The sequence below is a fragment of the Tubulanus polymorphus genome, chromosome 3 (assembly GCF_964204645.1).
Source record: "Tubulanus polymorphus chromosome 3, tnTubPoly1.2, whole genome shotgun sequence".
In the NCBI taxonomy this organism is placed as follows: domain Eukaryota; kingdom Metazoa; phylum Nemertea; class Palaeonemertea; order Tubulaniformes; family Tubulanidae; genus Tubulanus; species Tubulanus polymorphus.
The window spans coordinates 15,193,603-15,205,544 of record NC_134027.1 but is presented as its reverse complement, the minus strand read 5'-3'; positions in this window follow the sequence as shown (position 1 = coordinate 15,205,544).

Sequence of the window (11,942 nt, the reverse complement as noted above, 5' to 3'; positions counted from 1 at the left end):
ATTGCAAATGCCATTTATTTAGTAAAAAAATTACGCATTTATATACGAGGAATATATTTTTGTTTTTCTAAATAATCAATAGTAAAATTAGATAAAATAACTGCTAACGTTAATTTCAAGATATCATTTATATCAAATCTATCAACATTAACACTTCCCATTTTGAATACTTTTTTTAATACCATTGAATAACCAACAGTTCCAACTGATAGTAGTAAGGCACCATTATATAATCCAGTTATTATCCACTTATTATCACTCATTTATTAATCAAAAAATTAACAGCTTCAAAATATTTAGTTGTCTTAGTGATAATTATTTCAACATTTATTTCATTACTTCTTTTATGATTATTATATATTTTAGATAATATGTTTTTAACATCATCGATAATTCCATCTTCATTTAATTCATAATATCCTAAAGATGTTTTAATTAAATCAATTACTTTTTCTATATTATAATTTTCTTTATTAATCATTGATGCATTATTAAATGATTTACGTTTAATATCAGTAATTACATCATTTAGTTTAATTCTCATTTCTTTCTCACGTTTAGAATCAAACCCATAACATATACTCGGTCCAACAGTTATATTCATTTATATAGTGAAAAAATTATTCTTTACATCTTATGTAATTCTGTACATCTTAAAGGAAAGTTATTCAAATCAATTAAATAGCCATTATGATTTCTTATTTCTAATTTAAAATTATTAAAATGTGGAATGCATGGTTTGAAATCACACTCAGCTAAATTATAATTTATTTGTATTCCAAATTGTTTTTAACATTTTCAGTGGTAAAATATTTAATATACTAGAATTACAAATTGTATCTTTAGTTGCTTCAAATGTTTTTGTAGGATCAATTAAACAGCAATAAATATAAAAGTGTGTTAAAGGCATTAAATTTGAATTACCGTCTACGTTTCCTGTAACAGTATCTCGTTTAATTCCTAACAATTTAGCTATTGGTTTTTTATACTAAAAATGCATGTTTGCTTTCAACATCTAACTTTATTTCAATTTTATCAGAACTATCACTTTTTATGAATCTAATTGAAAATTTATCTTCCTTTCTAATTTTTAATCATGCTCTCCGATTAATTTCTTGGGCTAATGTTTCTAAATCATATAATCCTGGTTTTAAAAATAGATGAAACCATTTATTTATATTTCTAATATGAATTAAAAAGACTATATGTTCAACAGATTTATCCGATATATTGAAAAAGGAATTACATAAACTAATATTTACTAATTTTAAATCTACACAGTTTTTGAATTCTCTATCTAATTGTACTAGTAAACTATGTGATTTATAATTTGTAATTCTTCTCGAATCAACAAATATTCTATATTCTTTTAATTCTACCATTTATTTTACATATTTTATTCGAAATCTATTTCATGGTGCCCTTTTTCATTCTTACCCTTATATATGAAATAGAAATCACCTGAACATAATTCTTCTAAATCTTCACTTGATAATCTATGAAATCTATCTGGTAAGTATGTTCTGAATTTATATTTATTACCTTTTAATCCTTCATATTCAAAGTGGATAACTAATTTATCTCCATATTTGTTAGTAACTGTATCAATATAAGTAATTAAATATTTCTTATGAATTGTTAATTCTGTTAACTTCTTAAATTTATAATCTACAGATTTAGCATTTGTGATATATTCTATTCTATCTAGAAATGATTTGTTGTTCTCACTGTGTGCTTGTTTACTCTCCATTTTAATAACATATGTTTTATTGAAATTGAATTAACATGTAATAATTCTTTTCATAATCTCATTCTCTTTTGTTGCTTCTCTTTTAAATTTTAAGTATTCATCTAAGATTCATTTTAGATCTAATACCTATAAATTCAATCATTTCTTCACCTCCTAATTCATCTTTGAATTTACCGGGCACCTTTTTATTATCATTGTTAAACAATTCATGACCTTTTGGATAGTTACTGAAATCAAAATGATGTTTTAATGTTTTCAAATCATCTGTTATATTATTAGTTTTAATCGTTAATATGTAACTGTCAGTATCAAAATATAAGATTTCTATATGCTTTTCTCCAAAATGAGGTTGTAATACGTTATAATAGAGTTCATACATTAATAGTTTTGATATTTCTAAAACTGTTGCTCCAACATAAATTGGTTTATTGAATTTCATAGAAGTCATTTTAACTGCAGCTAAATTTGTATCAAATATTCTGTTACCGATAAATTTAGGATATGTTTGTAAATGTCTAACTCTTTTCCCATTACTAATATTTCCACAAGTCTTACCAATGCATTATTCATTAACTCGAAGAAATCTTTCTCAAAGTCAGTTTTAGCTTTAGTTCTCTGTTCGGTGTTAAAATCTATATATTTTTCTAACCATTTAGATTGACTGAATGAAATATATCTATGCACTTTTTTGAGAATCATTCCTTGATTCAAATAGAATTTTAACATCCGATAATGTACTACATAATTATATTTATCTTCCTGAGTTACCATTAACTTTTCAGTATGAATATGATTTTCGGGTTTAATTCTTTTTTTATAATTTGATAATTCTTCATGCGTAACAGTTTTATGTTCGGGGCAGTACGCTAGATTTCTAGATTTAAATTTTTTATCTTCAGGGTATTCTAAATCTACAACAAAAAAGTAACCAGTATCTGAATCATCTGCAATATCTAGAATTCTTTTCTTCCAATCAAATTTATCAATTTGCGAAAACTTCAGTTATTTCAAATACTCCATAAGGCTGTGGTTCCATCATTGCCCAACCGTAAAGATTATTTGCATCTATATATAATAACTTATATCCAGGATTATTATTTACATTGAAATATCTATCACCTAATACACCTGAAACTCCTCCTCTTATAGATTTTTAAATAATAATAATTGATCTATATTTGTTAACAAATCCATTTTTATATCTGTAAATTTCAAACCACAGTCCTAAGTTAAACCCGGGCTAGAATAACAGTGACATGGATCAATATTAAAATATTTTAGATTCACATCTCTAAACCTTTTATATATATCAGCTAATAATAATACATCTGATTTTAGATATAAATCTACTAATTGTCCATGATTTTTTATTTTGAAATGATTCCAAATATTCAATGTTCTATTATAAACTTCATCTTTAACATATTCATTTTTTAATTCATCATATAATTGTTCTTTTAATAATTCAGTTATATTGAAATCATTATGCGATTTATAAAAATGAATATGGGATTGCTCCTTTATATCTCATTAATTGAAAATCATCATTATTTGGATAGTGTTGCTTTAATATTTTTAATTCATCATCAACTAATGATTTTGATAAACTATCTAATGAACTGCTTAAAAATCTATATGAATCTATAAATCTTAGACACCCAAATTGGAAAGATATATGATTCTCAGAGGTTTTAGCTAAAATTTTAAATTTATAAGTTGGTATTTTATCTTTTGATCTATTCGAATTTACTCCTTCTATATTATTATTGATCTCTTCTATTTTATGGCACAGTTGCTTGATGAATAAATGTGCATCATATCCTGATAAACTATGAAATATTACAAAGTTGAATTTCTTAGCTTGTAAGTTACAATTCTCATGCGCTGCGCCTCTAAACTTTCCATTCAAATGATCATGGTCTCTAACTTTTTTATCTTTAAGATTAAATATCTTTTCACGATATCAGCAACTCAAAATTCTTCTTTATCTTCTTCTGTCATAATTATTTCTTTATTTGTATCTAATGGTTTACTAAATTTGATTTCATACTCAATTGATGTCACAAAAATGATTTATAACATTTTCATTTTCATTTCTATAATGATAATATACACTTTTAATTAGTTCTGGATAATCAGATTTTATATATAATCCAAAAGCTGCAGCACTTTGATGAATCTTTTTAATAGTATTTGTTATTAGAGGATCTGAATAATCAATTATATCATTTGCATTAGAATTTAATTTCTTTCTTTTATAATATATTTCTTTTCTATCTTGATCAGTTAATTCCTTATTTAGTGATTCAAAATCTCCATATATTACAAATGGTACTTTATTCTTGTAATCATATTTTTTTTTGAATTCTAATACTTTATACTTTTCATTTGGTAAAATTCTTTTACAATAATCATGATTTTCACATAATTGTTTATGATTTAATAATGCACTTTCGGTTCTGAATTTAGTTATACATTTTCTACATAGATATATATTTTATTATCAAAATCATTTTCAGATTTGAAAAATAAATCAATTCTTTTAATCCACGTATAATGATTCTCATAATATAATATATCTATAACACCATTTGAATCATAATCTTTTGATAGGTATAAAGGTTCTAATGTAAAATGTTTAATGTTATTACCTTTTGTTTTTGGTAATTTGACTAAATCAAACACATTTATCTTTATATTATTATCTCTTTCTATTTTTGGGATATTTTTAATTCTAACAGGATAATTATCTATCTTATAATTATTTTCAAATGGTTTATAATGTGTTAATCTAAAACTATGAGTAATATCTTCTGTTGGATGTAAGCAACTTGATATAGAAAACATTTATCATCTTCATTTTGTACATTTATAACAGCATTAGTTTTAAATGGTAATTTGACATAACTTGATCCATCAATATTATCATCTTTATAATATGATAAATTATTTTCATCTATTGGTTTTGATTTAGTTAACTTATTTTATTTCGTATCGTACACATGTAAAGTCATAAATATTATTTCATCAAATATTAAACCAGATCCTTCAAAATATTTCTCTTCTATTTTACTTTTTACTTCATCAAAACATTTATCTAATTTTTCATCAATATGCTGTTTTGAAATATGTTGTGAATGAGAATTTATATTATAAATTGGTTCATCTTCAGATTTAAAGAATTTAACTTTAGAAGATATACTAATTTTAGGATATTCTACGTCTGTAATTATTCTTATAATATTTTTTCATATTTTCTAAATGTTTTTCCTTTATGAAATTTCAACTCGATAGCAGCTGGACCAATATCACTTTTAAATGCTTCGGTTATCTCTATTTATTTTTCATTATCTAATGAATTAATATAATCTAACATCTTCCATGTATGGTCTTTTATTGTTTAATTTATTTTTTATTCTTTTAATTGTCTTCTGTTTCTTATCATTATTATCATTATCAGAATAATCTTCACCTAAAATATCATTATTCATATTTCTAATATGACTTTTAGATTTTAAATGTTCATAATATCTTTTTTCACTGAATGATTGATTAAATGTATCACATTTGTATGTTTCTTTTTCATTCTTCAATTCCTCTAATTTTTTTTCTAATATATCATCTTTATATTCTAATTTTAATCTATTTTCTTAGTGAGATTTAGTTTTATTATGTCTTGCTTTTTGAGATTTATCTATATTGATTTTACATGTTGGACAGTAGTACTTCATATTTGCTTCCATTTTAATATCCAATTTTTTATTAAAATTGATTTTATATGTTATTGATATTCATATTTATGAATATTATAAGAGTAATAGGGAATAAGTTGTTTCATATCAAAGGTTGAACGGTCGGAAAATAAATTCGAGTGTGCGAGAAAATCATAAAAAAGAAAATCAGTCTTAACTACAGCCAAATCTAAATCTACACCAATTTTGAATAATGAATCAAAACCTGAATCTACACCAATTTCGAACAATGAATCTGCAGCAATTTTGACTAATGAATCAACACCTGAATCAACGCCAATTTCGAATAGTGAATCTGCACCAATTTTGACGAATGAATCTACACCGATTTCGAATAGTGAATCTGCACCAATTTTGACTATTGAATCTACACCTGAATCTACATCGTCAATTTTGAATCCTCAATCCTCATTAACTATAAATTCAGCTGAACCATTGACTTCCCATATTAATGGTTCTAACACTACTATCTCCCATCGCATCAGGAGAGGAAAGCATTATCTAGAACCAGAATCCACTTAGTGATGAATGGGTTGAAAATGGGGAAGTAATGACTGGTGCTGACACAAATTATTATTTCGATAGATTCAATTTTTATTTCACAAAAACAGTTCGTCTTCATAAGAACGTGCGGCCTTCATTTTTTGGTAACCAGACAACGATGAATGGATGCTTCCTCAACATTTAAAAAGAATTTGCGAATCCATAGATTAGATAATAAATTTGAATTTATTGAGCCAATTGTTGAGGATACTTCTCAATTTGTGGCTGCAGAAATGCTCATAAAATGTTCGTCAAAGTCTTCAGTTTGTAAATCATCGTGTGGAAATTATCTTTCAAAGTTGAATATGTCCAGTAACATCACTAATTGTCCCTCATGTCAAATTGACGTTGTTTTAAATGATAAACAATGTGTTCATTGCTCCATTACCATGTCTAACAAATAGAGGAAAAATACTGATGGTGAAACACTTTGTTCAAACTGTTACAACTATAAGCTGGAGAATAAACGTGATCGTCCTGTGGAGTTAGGGCAGCAGTTTGAGCCAAGAAAATTAATTCACCCTCATTTTATGTGTTATTTGGCAACGAAACTTGTATTATTTAGTACTGATTTATCCAAGTGGAAAATCTTCAGCAAACCACTTAATGGTCAATATCATGACAATATTCCTGTACAAATTAAAAAGCGCCCTAATTTATCTACTAGAGATAGATGGGATGAAAATAGAGTCATGATGAAAGCCACAGCAATGAAGGTTCTTTCTGCCACCAATGACACAATAACCTTCATGTATCAAATGTAAGTGATGTCGCCGGCCATGACCATACCCTAGATCAAATTTCAAATAGATTGAAATATATTGATAAATCTTCGATAAAATTACATACAAAATCTCAAGACGAAATACCTATTCTAAGTTCTGATTTGAGAAATACTGAAAAATTATTAGAGGGTAACTATGAATCTGTCCTTTTATTTCAACGAGGGGATGCCACACTCAAACGTAATTATCACATTATTCTCTCTGATCCTCGTTCTCTCGAACATTTATCCAACTTTGGACAATCTGTCATTGGTATTGACGTGAAACATGATTTCAATTCGTGGAAATTCAAAACTTCATTTGTAACTTTTGCAGACAACAAAAATGAAGGACGTATTGCTGCTGCATTAGTAGTGATGAAGGGGCTACTCATGCACTACCATCCAGTTAGTTCAAGCCAATACACCACGTACAGACGAAAAATGTAATCAGCATCTGAATTCTATATATTTAATGATGGCAATGGTTTTTTCAGAATCAAGCCATGTTCATCAACATCTAGATTTTGTCCTTTTGTACAACATGATAAAGACGCAAGTCTAAAGCAAGGAGCATCTGACAATAATCTTAAATCAGTACAACTATGTAATTTTCATGTCCTGCAGTGTATTCGTCGCTTCATGAATGAAAATCAAGAACTTCGCTTATTTTGCAAGCCTCTAGAAACAGGTTTCAAATGCATTATGAGATCATGGGATGCTTCCTCTAGAACTTATATGAAAGGCTGAATCCAAGAACATGTCTATCGCACTTTTGAGCCCAAACGTCTACTTTTACTTAGTAGCCACTTGAGAACAATAAGCAATTAACGATATCGGCTACTTTTCCAGTAGTATACATTTCAAAACAGTCACTCTGGAATAGTATTCCTTTCAATTCGGTTGGTTTTCTATAGTGGCTGTTTCGAAGAGTCTACTATTGAAAAGTGACCATTTTGAAACATCTGGTTTTGATAGTGCACACTAGCAGTAGAGATGACTGTAAAACCACCCGCCTGTTAACAGCGACTTAGTGATAGTAACTCCTACCATAGCAGCTACTCTCAAAACACATCGTTTCTCAAAGTCGACTATTAAAAAGTGACCATTTTGAGATGGCTTGGTTAGTTCCTGTTCAAAATAACCACATCTGTTAAAGATTTGCAGTGATACGTGACAGGTTCAAAGGTACTGTTAAACCCTATATGCTTTGTATACAGAACTCTGTATGCTTTGAATACAGTTCTGTGAATAAAAAATCAAAGTTTTTGAGATGCTAAGAATCCCCTAAATTATATTACGCTCAACAAAATGGAAACTATTCATTCATATAACATTATCATGGATTAAATCCATTAATACTAAAATATGGTGCCAGTCCTAGAATTCTTAGAATTTTAAGATTTTTGTTTTACATTTGCGATTATAAAACATTCTGGTAGAAAAAAAATAAATTTGTCTATTAGGCTTAATTTGTTTTTAAGGGTATATGAGAGAGGAATATACAAATAAAATCATATGTTCAAAAAAAATGAATTACGAAAAAAATGTATCTAAAATACTTAGAATTAACCTTGAATTTATTGTTTATTTCGAAACAAACGATTTTTAAGAAATCCATGTGATGTTCACTTTGTCACGCTGTTCTCTGCTCGTTCGTTAATGAATATTGAATCTTTTTATCGCTCGCAAGAAGTGATACCATAATCAAAATCTTATTTCGTAGTAATACAGTTTGGTTGATTTGAAATTACCAACTTATTGTAAAAGATCAAACAATTAGCGTATAAAAGTGTAGTGTTGAGATGTTCACCTAATTTTGAAGTCAGCAATTTCATTTGATAGAGAAAACTTCTTTTGGCTTAAGATGTGAAAGAAATGCGATAGGCTGTAATTCTAGTTTCACATACTTTCCTACTTTGTTAAGTAAATTGTTTATATAGGTTATCAAAAACCCAGCAGCAGCTATCGGTCAGCAGGTCAATTACACTGGCTAACTAGACAGTGATTGATGAACGAATGAACAAACTGCATTGGCCACCAAAAGACCACAAACCAGCACTGGCAATATCTCTATGAAACTTTATTTCAAGGTGCCAATATAATAATATGCCAAAATGTACGGTGTTTGAACTTCGCTGAATTGATGAACCAATGAATCGCTGAATTATAAGATAACTATCAGTTTTCTCCTACTAAACTCTTGTTCTCAAATTATCGTAAACCAACGTTACCAATACTTGAATTTGGAAGTGAATGCGGGCTAGAACCAACAAAGGTACCGGTTTAAGGTGCAGATATACAGGGAATCCCTCTCATAGCGACCAACACGGTTGTATATCCCTTCTTTGCCGATTAGTAAAAAAATTTCGATCTAAACGACTACAGGACCCGAAGAAGTCGAATAAAATACTCTAAAGCGTGTTAACTGTAGATAAATAGAGAAATTCCACAATAGAATTTTGTATCATGAAATTTATCATAGTTAAACCACAACGTTTCAGCTGTTGCCTGACAGCCATCTGACTAAAAGCCCTTATCACTAGGAATGTCTACATTCCACCTGATGATGGCTGTTAGTCTACAGTCAAAACGTTGCGGTTTCACCTTAACAAATTTTATCATATTTAAAATTATATTACGGGATTTCTTCATTCATGACCCCAGGGACGATCACCAAACGCCGTTATCGTAATCCAAATGAAATCTTGAATACCATACAAAGTTTCTTCTATTAAATTCGATCAAATATGGGCACAATTTGATGATTTCTTTAGAATGTTAAAAGTCCACATGGATATAGCATGTTTGAAAAAAATCAATGATTTCGCGAAATTAGAATTCAGGGAAATTCGAACACTCCGAAATGCACATCTTAATTTAAGATGCAAAGACATCCAGGCCCCCGTTGAAAATAAACCACCATTTCAATAATGAGAGGTAAGCCTGAATTTATGATTGCGCTTTTAATCTAAGAATTTAAATCAAAAATAAATGCAGACCTATGCTTGAAAATAGCTGCATTTGTTCAAATTGAATTCTTTATTCAATTATATCGCCATGAAAAGAAGGAAATTTTGATTTATCTTAAAAACTACATAACTATTGACAATTTGCAAAAAAATTTAACTCCAATCTCGACTTTTATTGGTTAGAGCTGGGAATCGCTCATTACATTTCACATCCTCAAAGAGTATCTACAATATCTTCAGATCTCAACTGAGTCACTCTAAATAGAACTATACCCCAAACTATAGCGTGAGTAGAGTTTTCCGTATGTTTATATTGTCACGTATCACTGCAAATCTGAAGCATATGTTGCTACAGTGTATTTATAACAGGGAATCTGGCAAGCGATCTCAAAATGGTCACTTTTCAATAGTTAACTTTTAGAAACGATGTGTTTTGAGAGTAGCTGCTATGGTAGGAGTTACTATCACAAAGTCACTGTTAACGGGCGGGTGGTTTTACAGTCACCTCAACTGCTAGTGTGCACTATCGAAACCAGATGTTTCAAAATGGTCACTTTTCAATAGTAGACTCTTCGAAACAGCTACTATAGAAAACCAACCGAATTGAAAGGAATACTATTCCAGAGTGACTGTTTTGAAATGTATACTACTGGAAAAGTAGCCGATATCGTTAATTGCTTATTGTTCTCAAGTGGCTACTAAGTAAAAGTAGACGTTTGGGCTCAAAAGTGGGATAGACATGTTCTTGGATTCAGCCTTTCATATAGCCAATTCATTTATTAGTTTTATTGAGAATGATATTTCTTTAGACCTTATGTCGCAGATGTTACGGATGAAACTCCAGGGCCGAAATACCCAATTCTTTTTTGGATCCAAGCTCCAGGGTCGAACTAAAACCCATAAAACTAACGACGACACCAGACGTATAATATTACAAAGCACGTACATTCATTAAAGTACTGTGGCTGGGACTCTCTGTGGTCAGTAAACAGATATTTATATAGGTACAGTCTATAGGGGTAAGTCAAGTATAAACACTGAATGATTCACACTTATAACAGACTGAAGTCAGTATACCATATAAACACTATACATACCATAACTATTCAATAACTGGGTAACACAACTGGGTAACACAGGATACGAAAACATTATTTATTGATTAATACCTAAAGAAGAATTGGTTTAATTCCCAAATTTGGTCTGATGCATTCAATGCTGAATCAATTTATCAGTCAGACCAATCTAACAGAAATAACCCTTTGCTATTAACTGATAATATTACTGAGCGCAAGTACAAACAAAAAGATGATGTCTACTTAATTGGACACCTAAATAAATTGATATCATCTTTTGTACGATTACTGTTTGAAAATGTTTTTAACGATGAGATAAAAGCGACAAATATGAACAATCTCCAATTTAAGCAACTTGACCAACGAGTTAAGAATATACGTCACCTTGAAAAGATAAAAAAGTGTTGCAAAAGAGCCTTTGATTTATTACATAATAATGAGATTTCAAAATATGATGAAGAAACTAGTTGGTTTATTGTGAAGAGTTCTTCACGAAAGAACTTAAATAGGTTAGAAGATAATGATAATTTTTTCAATGGTGATACTCAATATACATTCAATCAGCTTGATGTTTTAGAAGAAAGATTCTCCGATAAAGTATCAAGATCTGAGGAACATTATGACATTTCAAAAAATGCCGAACGTACATAGGAAATTTAGATTCAATATCCAGTAGTACCTTATTCAATTACGTTATTACAATCGTTCCTGAAAATTTTCTTTCATATGTAAATGGTAATTGCCATTAGATCAATTTGAAACTAGGTATATGTACTTGTGAAGCTTTTATAATGATTGGACAACCATATTTTTGCAAACATCTTTTTGCCTGTTTTGCCCAAAAAAACAATATAACCTCAACGAAGGCTTTAATTGATGCATATAAATTCGCAATTGTGGAGCCTATGCCAACTTACAATTTTACTCGACAAAATAATTCTGTTTCATCTACCCTCATTGATAAGATCATTTCCACATTGCTAGCTTGAATGATATCAATGCTGCTCGGAAAGGGCACATTCAAAGGATTTTACATAATGAAAGCCACTGTGGAATTAAGTTAATAAGCGGACGACCTGCAAAACG